The following is a 13,240-nucleotide window of genomic DNA, read 5'->3' on the forward strand; positions in this document are numbered from 1 at the left end:
AAGTTAAAGCTTGGTCGCAAATGGGTCTTCGAAATGGACAATGACCCCAAACATACTTCCAGCGTTGTGGCAAAATGGCTAAAGGACAACAAAGTCAAGGTATTGGAGTGGCCTTCACAAGCCCTGACCTCAATCTTATAGAACATTTGTGGGCAGAACTGAAAAAGTGTGTGTGAGCAAGGAGGCCTACAAACCTGACTCAGTTACATCAGCTCTGTCAGGAGGAAGGGGCCAAAATTCACCAAACTTATTGTGGGAAGCTTGTGGAAGGCTACCCGAAACGTTTGACCCAAGTTAAACAATTTAAAGTCAATGCTACCAAATACTAATTGAGTGTATGTAAACTTCTGACCCACTGGGAATGTGATTAAAGAAATAAAAGCTGCAATAAATCATTCTTTCTACTATTATTCTGACATTTCACATTCTTAAAATAAAGTGGTGATCCTAACTGACCTAAGACAGGGAATTTTTACTAGGATTAGATGTCAGGAATTGTTAAAAACTGAGTTTAAATGTATTTGGCTAAGGTGTATGTAAACTTCTGACTTCAACTGTATATGGTTCACTCAACCTCCTTGGCTTCCTGCAAAACCTTACTGTGACTTGCTTGTTCGGCATGTCTCCAGTGGTCTCAACGCATTCTGTATAGTCACTGCATGGTACAGTGTCACATCAAGTTTTTGAATATAGCACATCTAAATGATGTATTAAACAATGACTTCAACCTCAATAATTTCTAGTCTCATTGTTTTAGGTGAATGATGGTGAGATCTGATCTCATACAAACAGATGCCACTCTTCGACAGAAACATAATGCAGAATTATTTTAATTGCTTAATTTTCATGTAGCAAGCTGCTCTCGTCTTGACAGTTTGTCGTATATCTTTAGGGAACGTGCAATGCATCTGCTGTTGATGGGAGATCCCTTGAAGGAAGCGTCAATAGATTCAGCCATATAATTGCCACAGGACTTGCATGGCAGGGAAACGACTGTGCTCACACTTATGAAGAAAGATCCAAAGCAGGAACTCGGCTAGTCAGGTTTTGAGGCAAAGCAACAAAGTGCAGTAATTGTTTTGTAAGCTGCATGTCAGCATGAATGTGTGATGCCGAAAGAGCTTCTTTATTTTGCACAGTGCTTTTAGCCATCAAATGTGATCCTGAAATGGCTAGATGCTTTCTTGAGAAGGGGAAATCTTTGATAACAATCAATTACAATACATTTCCTTTTTTGTCTGGGCCCTAATGGCTCCTCTATGGGCACGTTGTGAGGCCTGTCTAGTAAATATACACTATTTTCCTTTTAAACATCTTATAATATGCATGAGGAACATAGAAACACACTATGATGGAGGGGTTGAGCATCAAAGTCCAAATGGCAATTCAGCTGAGAGTTTCTCAGTCAGAGAAATGAGAACGGAGCAGTTTGTGGTTAGCCTTCCATTATCCAGATTGAGTTACTGTGTTGTACTTTTTAGGCCATCTGTTCTGGTTTAAGTCATATTTCCAAATACATCATATTTTGTGTGTGGAGAGAACTTCCTTGATGGGGTAGAAGATAGTTTAGCTGAAAACAAAATGGTGGTATGAGCTGTCGCATCATGTTGTAGTATGCTCTATATTGGTATGCTAATGGCAGTGGAATGAACAAGCAGTAAGGCATCAAACAGTGGACTGATTGTAGTTGTCTATACAACTGAGTGGTGTTAGTATTCAGCTACTAGACAGAGGCTACTTAAATGCCAACTGTTTTTTTTTTTACGATACGTTGAACATTTGAACAAACTAAAAACATTTGAACAAACTATAAAAGGATAAGGAAAGTCAGACAAATCAGCATTGCTGTATTCAATACTGAGGTTTCTACTTTTAGCTCTACTTGAAACAGTAACAATGGTTGGAATGCTCCAGCTCGTTTGAGTGATAAGCATTTGGATTGGCTTGGCAAAATCAGCAGGCTTGTCCCTCGTGTTCCCAGAATCAGAAGGCCACAGAGTGTCTGGCTCATCTGAGGATGGTAATAATAGAAGCTAGAGAGGATACAGGCTGCTGCCTGTGGAATGCATCAAACATAAATTATACATTTACAATGTTTTCCACACACTATATTAAATTCCATAATTCTGGGGGACTGTGGCTTGTCCTCAGCCAGTTAGCTATCTCAGGACTGTAATCTGTAGAAATTGCTGTAGAGATGGGGTGCTGAGTGATATGGTTCACGCAGGGGCCTTACTTTAAGAGCACATGGGCTCATATTGGGCCGCAGCATTATGAAATTATTATTCAAATGCCATCCTGTATGATTCTGAACTCACTGTGGACTGTTATTGCATATTATCAACTGTTTATTATTTTACATTTCAAATTACACTTGGGAGTTTATATGCATTTACTTGTGTTAGCTCCCTAAACAATTGATATCTGTATAGTTACAGGAGTTGTATCTGTTTATGTAGGTTTTATGTCTCCATCCCTTATGTTTATCACATTTGTATTTTTCACATGAAAAATATAATATTTGGAAATATCACTTCTATATCTAATTAAAATGCTAAATGGTATTGAGAATAGTTGTAATATTTATTCTTTCTTATCTGATATACTGACACCATTCAGTGCATTTAAGGCCTTTGAGAGAGCCTTTAAATGTCAGTGATCCACAGTGGTGGTGTCACGGGGGACTAGGTGTGTGAGGGAAGAATCAGGCGCAGAGAGCAGAGAGTTCCACAGGAAGAAGTGCACTTTAATATGGCACCAAAAGCAATGCCCAAAACACAGGGCGCGAAAAAGATGGACCAACCCAAAACACAGGGTACCAGGTCCGGAGCACGAACACACCTAATAACACAAACACGTAACACAAGAATAATCCCGCACAAAACAAGGGCGGGTATACTAGCTTTAAATTAGGAAGTCCATCAGGCAAACACAAATAGACACAGGTGAAACTAATAAGACAAAACAAACAGAAAACGAAAAAGGGATCGGTGGCGGCCAGTAGGCCGGCGACGACGACCGCCGAGCACCGCCCGAACAGGCAGGGGAGCCAACTTCGACGGAAGTCGTGACAGGTGTTGCCTGAGATGGAATAGAGGTGTATGGCTTACAGGGACAAACTGTTTCCCACTCGGTACAGAGACTCCCCAGTTCAACCTCTCAGCACCCCACCAGCCCCTGCACTGTCCCCCAGTCCCACTATTGAATTGAATGGTCCACAGATTACTCAATTATTTCTATATACCAGTCTTCCACAGCAGACTAAAGGCCCATTATTGGAGTGACTGAGACCATAGGAACTTATTCCATGTGTGACCTTTTAAAGCCTTTCTACGTGATGGATCTCAGGTGAGAATTTACTGGAATCAATTTTTATCCGAAGGCTGGATGCTTGCTCACTGCACTGTGCTCGGCCCTGTGTGAAGCATTCACTTTATGAAAAAAGAGGAGAGAGAGTAAGAGCCCCCAGACTGCTGCTGGAGATGGGCGGGGTTATAAAGCACCCCAAATGCCATTGTGTCCTTTCCTCCCAAATTAAAGAGACTTTGAAATTGAGGGCTGGGGGAAGTGCAGGAGTGTTGTGGTTCATCAAGGTAGAAATACAAAGAGTGAGCCTGTTCCCCAAAGGTTCACATCAAAAGGTGCACCCCACTTTGTGAGCTATTTAATCAGTTAAAACACAGATGGCAGGCTGCCGCAATTAATTAATCATATAGGAGGCATCCTGTACCTGCTAGCTAAAATTATGTCAGTGCTACCGAGATCTCATTTGGATTTCATTGTAGCTACTTGCCACCAGAATAATAGCTAAATATTAACAAGTTGAGCCTGTAGAGAGCTGCTGGACATGATGTGTTATAAACTTTGAACTGTAAAGCGTAGGTGTTGTTTGGCTAGGCCTAACTTATTCTGGTTGTGCCTAAATGACAGGCTCCTCACAGTCTTTGTACTCTTTCAACAATGTAACTGATGCCTATTCTGGGGGTATTATGAGTGGGCTCTTAGTTGTATACCTGGGGGTATATAAACAGTGAGATATGCATATTGTGTGCAGGTCTTTGTAGAAATGAAAGGCACATCTGCTTCAAAGTGAAATTACTTTATAATTAGCTTTTAAGTTTCACTGACGGCAGAAAACATCAATGAAAAGCTGCCTGTCAACATAGTTTGTCTTCATGAGTTTGTGAGAGATTTGTAAGCATCAAGATCTTTTGAGAGGAGACGAGCCTCACAAATGAAACCTACAGCCATGTCAACTCTCTCTAAAAATGTGTGTTGTAGCTTGTATTGACCTGTTTTCCTCAAGTGCTCTTTGGGAGTTAGATGCATTGTGCAGGTGGGGGGTAAATAGCTGCCCCCCTTCAACTTCCCCAAAATATTAACAGCTTTGTATTTGAGTCATGAAATGAAAAGTCTCTTTAAAGACTATGTTCTTTGCCCCGAATCTTACTTGATGTAAAGATGGTGATAAGTGGCAGTCATGATAGAAAGACCAGACTCTCTCAGCCAAAGAGGACGGTGTTGCAATCCTAGCCTTTGGTCTGTTGCGTGAGTTTGGCTGAGTAGGCAGCATGTTCAACCCAGGTAATCATACAACATTGGAAAGTCTTGTCACCTTGTAAACATAATTACATTTCCAGGAAAGCTGCATGAAGCATGTTTAAAGAATTATAAAGAAGGGGGGTGGGTAAGAATGTGGGCAGGGGGGCCGTTGGTTTGTGTCGCACTGCTTTGCTTTATCTTGGCCAGGTCGCAGTTGTAAATGAGAACTTGTTCTCAACTAGCTTACCTGGTTAAATAAAGATGAAAAAAAATGTAGTTAGAGTTATTAGCGTGAATATGCATAGATAATAACAGAGAGTAGCAGCAGTGTAAAATGGGGTGGGGGGGGCAATGCAAATAGTCTGGGTAGCCATTTGATTAGCTGTCCCAGAGTCTAATGGCTTGGGGGTAGAAGCTGTTTAGAAACCTCTTGGACCTAGGCGCTACCGCTTGCCGTGCGGTAGCAGAGAGATCAGTCTATGACTTGGTTGGCTGGAGTCTTTGACAATTTTTAGGGCCTTCCTCGGACACCGCCTGGTATAGAGGTCCTGGATGGCTGGACGCCTGGTATAGAGGCCCAGTGATGTACTGGGCCATACGCACTACCCTCTGTAGTTCCTTGTGGTCGGAGGCCGAGCAGTTGCCATTCCAGGCAGTGATGCAACCCGTCAGGATGCTCTCGATGGTGCAGCTGTAGAACCTTTTGAGGATCTGAGGACCCATACTAAATCTTTTCAGTGTCCTAAGGGTGAATAGGTTTTGTCGTGCCTTCTTCACGACTGTCTTGGTGTGCTTGGACCATGTTAGTTTGTGATGTGGACGCCAAAGTACTTGAAGCTCTCAACCTGCAGCCCCATCGATGAGAATAGGGTCATCCTCCTTTTCATGTAGTCCACAATCATCTCATTTGTCATTTGAGGTTAACAAGAGGCTGTTACTAATTTTAGGGTCCTGAGAGGTCAGAAGCATGTGACATGGTCTTGTAGTCCATGGATGGTGTATCCGCAGGACTAGACACTTGTTCACTGTCCTCCGTCTCTCCCTCAGTAGGACCGTGATGATACCTCCCTCTAGCCTGCAGATGGTGCTGTTTTAAAATGTATGGCTGCACTAAACCATTATTATTGTCACACTATTGGACACTACTTAATGATCCATCTCATCTACAAAGTAATACATCATAGGATATTGACCATAGACATCGGCTTTGTGATGATGTATGATGTTACTGCAGACCTTTGAAATAACACTCGGAATTAACATGTTACTCTGAAAATTCTATTTTGGTCATCCACACAAATTGTTTTGACCACTCAATTTTGGTTTCTAGTCTTTTTTTAATGTTTGCATCCTCTCCTATTCATTCCTGCGGCCTAGAACCATTGAGACGTATAGCTATTTCTCCAAATAGGACCAGAAATGAACCAGACTAAAACATCAGAAAAATAAAAGCCCTGGAGGCTCACACAGTAGTCTGTGCAGAAGTGCTCCTAACTAACACTGTGTAACTCACAAGACTCCAATATGATTAAGTACATTGTTTGTGCATTAGTTAAGTACAGTTGTGGTTAAATGAACGTTGCATCAGAGCTGTGCTCAGTCAATCAGCATGCAATTATTCTGTGGGTGCACTTTATTCATACAGGCTGAGAGCCAGACAGAGACACTCACACCCCTCACAGACTGTCTGTATGAGGCTTTCACACACAGGAGACTGCCCCAGAACCATACATACAGTACTGTTGCCTACCTTTTAGTCCTGGGATTTCCTCTCCTGGCTCTCTGGACTGTGTTCCCAGTGAGAGCAGGAGACTGAATCAAAACAGAGAGTGACTCAATCAACAATAATATACACTCTGTCTGGATCCATTCTCTATACTCAACAAGGTGATGTGCTCTCTCTCTCTCTCACTCCCCCCCCCCCCTCGTCCTTTCTTTACGAGAATAGAAAATTGCACATCTAATGAAATCCAATTTTATATTTCATTCTGAGAACCACAATAAACCGAGAACAAGCAGTAAATAAGCTTTTCAAAAAGCTGATTACCGAAGCAATTTATTGCCAAGTCCAGGGCCGTGGCAAAGCAGAAAAGGGGGCTGGGAAGTGGGGCACATTCCAGATCTCTTCTCCTTCCAGCTTTTTGCCTGCCATGTGATTAGCTGGGCTGTTTTGTGAGGAGCCAATCTGATCAACTTATTTTACCACATAATGCCTCGTCTCCTAGAGAAAATGGTTAAAAAAGGATTGTGATTGAGGTCGTCAATACATCCATTAGTGGGGTAAATGAAGTGGAATTCAAGGCTCCTCCATTACCAAGGTCTATTTTCATTGTGCGGATCTGTTTTCCACACAACAGAGGCCTGCACCTCAAGGCTGATTACAGTAATGACATTTCTCAACCACAATAGGCACCCTAGTGTCCACCACTGAATAACACTCACCTGTCCCTTGGCCCCGCAGCACAAAGGTTCCCCCTGAGGGTTTAGACAGATTGTCTCCCAATTACTGCTGTATCATATTATTCTGTTACGCTCATTTGCACACAAAAAGTGCTAAACAATAATTTTATATTGCTTTGTTTTTCTAGTGATCGAGGTTTTCATCTTATGTATTACACAGTACCAGTCAAATGTTTGGACCCGCCTACTCATTCAAGGGTTTTTCTTTATTTTTACTATTTTCTACATTGTAGAATAATAGTGAAGACATCAAAACTATGAAAGAACATATATGGAATCATATAGTAACCAGAAAAGTGTTAAATAAATCAAAATATATGTTATATTTGAGATTCTTCAAAGTAGCCACCCTTTGCCTTGATGACAGCTTTTCACACTCTTGACATTCTCTCAACCAGCTTCACCTGGAATTATTTTCCAACAGTCTTGAAGGACTTCCCACATATGCTGAGCACTGGTTGGCTGCTATTTCTTCACTCTGTGGTCCAACTCATCCCAAACCATCTCAATTGGGTTGAGGTCGGGTGATTGTGGAGACCAGGTCATCTGATGCAACACTCCATCACTCCCCTTCTTGGTCAAATAGACCTTACACCGCCTGGATGTCTGTTTGGTCATTGTCCTGTTGAAAAACAAATGATAGTCCCACGAAGCGCAAACCAGATGGGATGGCGTATCGCCTTGAATTCTAAATAAGTCACAGACAGCGTCACCAGCAAAGCACCCCCACACCATCACAACTCCTCCTCCATTTTTCACGGTGGGGATCACACATGCCGAGACAGTCCTTTCACCTACTCTGCGTCTCACAAAGACATGGCAGTTGGAACCAAAAATCTCTAATTTGGACTCAGACCAATGTACAGATTTCCACCGGTCTAATGTCCATTGCTCATATTTCTTGGCCCAAACAAGTCTCTTCTTCGTATTGGTGTCCTTTAGTAGTGGTTTCTTTGCAGCAATTAGACCATGAAGGCCTGATTCCTGCAGTCTCCTCTGAACAGTTGATGTTGCGATGTGTCTGTTACTTGAAATCTGTGAAGCATTTATTTGGGCTGCAATTTATGAGGTGCAGGTAACTCTAATAAACGTATTCTCTGCAGCAAAGGTAACCCTGGGTCTTCCTTTCCTGTGGCGGTCCTCATGAGAGCCAGTTTCATCATAGCGTTTTGTTTTTGCGACAGCACCTGAAGAAACTTTCAAATTTCTTGAAATGTTCTGTGTTGACTGACCTTCATGTCTTAAAGTAATGATGGAATGTTGTTTCTCTTTGCTTATTTGAGCTGTTCTTGGCGTAATATGGCCTTTTTCCAAGTAGGGCTATCTTCTGTATACCACCCCTACCTTGTCACAACACAACTGATTAGCTCAAACACATTAAGAAGGAAAGCAAATCCCACAAATTAACTTTTAACAAGGCACACCTGTTAATTGAAATGCATTCCAGGTGACTACTTCATAAAGCTGGTTGAGAGAATGCCAAGCGTGTACAAAGCTTTCATCAAGGTAAAGGGTGGCTACTTTGAAGAATCTCAAATATAACATATATTTTGATTTATTTAACACATTTTTGGATACTACATGATTCCAAATGTGTTATTTCATAGTTTTGATGTTTTTACTATTATTCTACAATGTAGAAAATATTTTTAAAAACAAACAAACTTGAATGAGTAGGTGGGTCCAAAATTTGGACTGGTACTTTAAGTCTAGGTTTAGTACTTTACATTTCATACATATAAATCATTTTGTTTGTCATGAGCATCATAGAGTTCCTGCAGTGAGCTCTGGAGGAAGGTAGCTTATCAAATGAGGAAGAAGTGTGTCTGCATAATATTTGGGAAAATAAATTGAGTCAGTAATTTAGTAATGCCATAGGAGCAAATGCAATGTGCAGATTATTCACAGTTATATAATGTGGAGGAGAAAACCAGGCACTTCTCATTTTGGTCACTTATCCCTCATTGTAAAGATCTGTATATTTCATTGCTGGTGAAGCAGCTTAGAGGATACATTTCAAAGCAGCAAATAAAAATTGGCTAAACTTCCAAAATTAGCACTTCAAAGTCAAACATGATTTGCAGCGAGGGTAGGGTGGGAGGCACTGTGACTGTGAAAGTGTATGTATGTGTGTGTGTTTGTCAAGGGTGTGTGTGCGTGTGTGTGTGGCAGGGCTGATGTACAGAACTCTTCATGTAGACCTTAGAACCAATTTCTAGGCAAATTGGTTTCATTTAAGAATGAGATCACAGAATAAGTAAACTTCTATCAGGGCGAGTTTACGCATCTGAAGCCATTTATTTCAGTTTAATATGCATTTCTTGGCACAGGCTGTTTGTATGTAGAACATGACTAATGTTTGCCAAGGATACTGTAATACAGTCCATTCGGAAAGTATTTAGACCCATTTTGTTACCTTACAGCCTCATTGTAAAATAGATTAAATAAAACAAATCCTCATCAATCTACACACAATACTATATAATGACAAAGCAAAAACTGTTTTTTTTAAATACCTTATTTATATACAGTGTGGCAAAAAAGTATTTAGTCAGCCACCAATTGTGCAAGTTCTCCCCCTTAAAAAGATGAGAGAGGCCTGTCATTTTCATCATAGGTACACTTCAATTACAACAGAGAGAAAAAATATCCAGAAAATCACATTGTAGGATTTTTAATTAATTTATTTGCAAATTATGGTGGAAAATAAGTATTTGGTCAATAACAAAAGTGTATCTCAATACTTTGTTATATACCCTTTGTTGGCAATGACAGAGGTCAAACGTTTTCTGTAAGTCTTCACAAGGTTTTCACACACTGTTGCTGGCATTTTGGACCATTCCTCCATGCAGTTCTCCTCTAGAGCAGTGATGTTTTGGGGCTGTTGCTGGGCAACACGGACTTTCAACTCCCTCCAAAGATTTTCTATGGGGTTGAGATCTGGAGACTGGCTAGGCCACTCCAGGACCTTGAAATGCTTCTTACGAAGCCACTCCTTCGTTGCCCGGGTGTTGTGTTTGGGATCATTGTCATGCTGAAAGACCCAGCCACGTTTCATCTTCAATGCCCTTGCTGATGGAAGGAGGTTTTCACTCAAAATCTCACGATACATGGCCCCATTCATTCTTTCCTTTACACGGATCAGTCGTCCTGGTCCCTTTGCAGAAAAACAGCCCCAAAGCATGATGTTTCCACCCCCATGCTTCACAGTAGGTATGGTGTTCTTTGGATGCAACTCTCAGCATTCTTTGTCCTCCAAACACGACGAGTTGAGTTTTTACCAAAAAGTTCTATTTTGGTTTCATCTGACCATATGACATTCTCCCAATCTTCTTCTGGATCATCCAAATGCTCTCTAGCAAACTTCAGACGGGCCTGGACATGTACTGGCTTAAGCAGGGGGACTGTTTGAGGTTGTGGACAGGTGTCTTTTATACTGATAACAAGTTCAAACAGGTGCCATTAATACAGGTAACGAGTGGAGGACAGAGGAGCCTCTTAAAGAAGAAGTTACAGGTCTGTGAGAGCCAGAAATCTTGCTTGTTTGTAGGTGACCAAATCCTTATTTTCCACCATAAATTGCAAATAAATTCATTAAAACTCCTACAATGTGATTTTCTGGATTTTTTTTTCTCATTTTGTCTGTCATAGTTGAAGTGTACCTATGATGAAAATTACAGGCCTCTCTCAACTTTTTAAGCGGGAGAACTTGCACAATTTGTGGCTGACTAAATACTTTTTTGCCCCACTGTATGTGACTGTACGTGAAGCATAGTTGGACCACACATACGTGACTGTAAGTTGCTTTGTATGAAAGTGTGTATACATTATGATATAAATATTTTGTTAAATGTGCTATTGGAGTGTTATACCCTTACACAACATCCTTCTTGACTGGAACAGACTCACTGAGACACGCACGCACGCACACACACACACACACACACACACACACACACACACACACACACACACACACACACACACACACACACACACACACACACACACACACACACACACACACACACACAGACAGCAGTCTCCTGGCTCTGTGTTTCTTTGTTGGTCCATCAGTTGTGCTTAGACATCTGTAATGAGAGACCCATCAGAGTGGTGGTGATGCCAGTGGCAGGCAGCTCATTTGGTGAACATAGTCCAGGCCCAGAGAATGAGCTGCAGAAAGACAGAGGCCCAGGCCACTCCTGTCCTAACACATAGGGAGGGCTTTCACACTGGTCACATGGAAAGACAGACACCTTGTGACAAAGAGCATCATATTAGACTAACGTACCATAGTGAAAAGCCAACTCTTTTCAAATAGTCATGGAGAGGATTTTGGAACCTAACAATGACAGTTCATTTGGCTTAGTTTATGGATAGAGTGAGAGAAACCCTTTATACATTAATGTATGGAACAAACTACTGTATGCAAAATGCGAAAGTGAGATCTAATGTAACACAGGAGAAGGTATTGTAGATCATATGGAGTGAGGAAGGCAGGTATACTAACTGAGCTGGAGTGAAGGGCATTTCTCCACCTCCCTCTGTGCACAAGCCCAGCTAATTAAGCAGATGCCATAATGCAGTAATCAGGAACACAATAGAGGGAAACTGGAGAATTAATTCATAGACTTGAGTCATAACTGCTCAACATGCTTAATAACTTCTCCACCAACATAGGCAGATGGGAATGCAGACCAGAAATGTCTGTCTGACGGGTTTGTCTGTCTGTCTGTCTGCACGCATGCAGCTGAGGACACAGTGTAACCTGGTGAGATCTTTTTCTCATTATTTTTCCAGAAAAAGCGCAATCAGCCGTCTTGCACAGAACCTGATTGTCCCTCTGTAAATCAATCCAGGAGCTGCAATTAAAAGGTACTCTTATGTGGTGTAATTGATGTCTTGCTAATCCTTTATTTGCACACCTGCTGGTGAGTCTGGATGTTTTATGAATTTCTAATTAATGCACATTCCACACTTAATGTATTTGTTAGCAAATTATGTTGCTGGTCTGCTTTCTGCTGGAGTAAAGTGCTTCCAGAATGTCACACATTGCCCAGAATCTGAGGTACAGCCAGCCACATAAGCAGAGAGGAAATTGAAGACCAGGGTTGTGCTGAATAGGAGTTGTGTGCATCCTGCAGAAACTGGAAAGTTCAGTTAACATGTGTTCCCCACGTCCAGCTGGAAATGCCACAGCTATGCAGGTGGAGGAGAAACATTAGAAGTTTATGATCATTTGGCAATTGTTCTCTGCCTTTCCCATAACCTTGACAGACAGTTCCGGTCACACCCTCATGTATACCCCTAACACACAGTGCTCTCTGTGTGCCCCTGTAAAAACCTCCAGCATGTTAATTACTGCCATTAAAAGCCTTACCTCCTTTATTATGATTACAGTGATTGCTCCATTGGGGTGTTGCACCGACCAGACACGGACCAGCTCTATGCCTTGTGACTCAGTGTGCAGAGTGGGTCTTAGTTCTGGGTTTGTGTTGAGGTATCACGTTTGTTTATCTGACACTTGATTGTGTGAATGTTTGGGGAGCACAGGTTTTATGTCATCTGTATGTACAGTACTGTTGTCACGGTAGGAACTAGAAAGTGAGGCTATATGCTATAACGTGTTCCAGACTTGTTAAGTCTGTTAATTACAGGAGTGGTGTTCACTCTGAGCTGAGAGCTCTGACACTATCAAAACATGTGATGTCATTGTGGCACAGTAATCCAAGGCGACTGACTGAGGGCCAGATTTGAACACTCAAAAGGAATCTATTTTTTAACACTGTACATTTAGAATATAGGTCTACAAAAAATATGAATACATAGCATTTTATTTGGCAAGTTTTTAATTCATGCCTTTACAGCAAAAATAAAGAAAAAAGAAAGACGGATGTTTGTTCTCTTTAATTACCTGTGTCCTTTTAACTTTTGAAAAACATTGTTAAAGGTTTTTGCGGTAAGTAACATTAAAGGGTCCATTTAGAGAAACTTAGAAGTTTGTTTTATATATTTTTTCTTACCCAAGGTGTTAGACATGCTAAAAATGACATTTCAATATGCTCAAAGACCCCAACTGGTTTCCTCACAATTTTTGCTCAGGATGAATGAAGTTAATTGCTTTAAATGGCAGAAACGCTGCAAAGCAGGTCTCCTGTGGCTCTGAGCCCATAGAAACAAGAATTACCACCAACCGATGAAAATCAAAAGTAGTACGACAAAGGATAGTGTCACC

This window comes from Oncorhynchus mykiss, chromosome 6 (assembly GCF_013265735.2).
Source record: "Oncorhynchus mykiss isolate Arlee chromosome 6, USDA_OmykA_1.1, whole genome shotgun sequence".
NCBI lineage: Eukaryota > Metazoa > Chordata > Actinopteri > Salmoniformes > Salmonidae > Oncorhynchus > Oncorhynchus mykiss.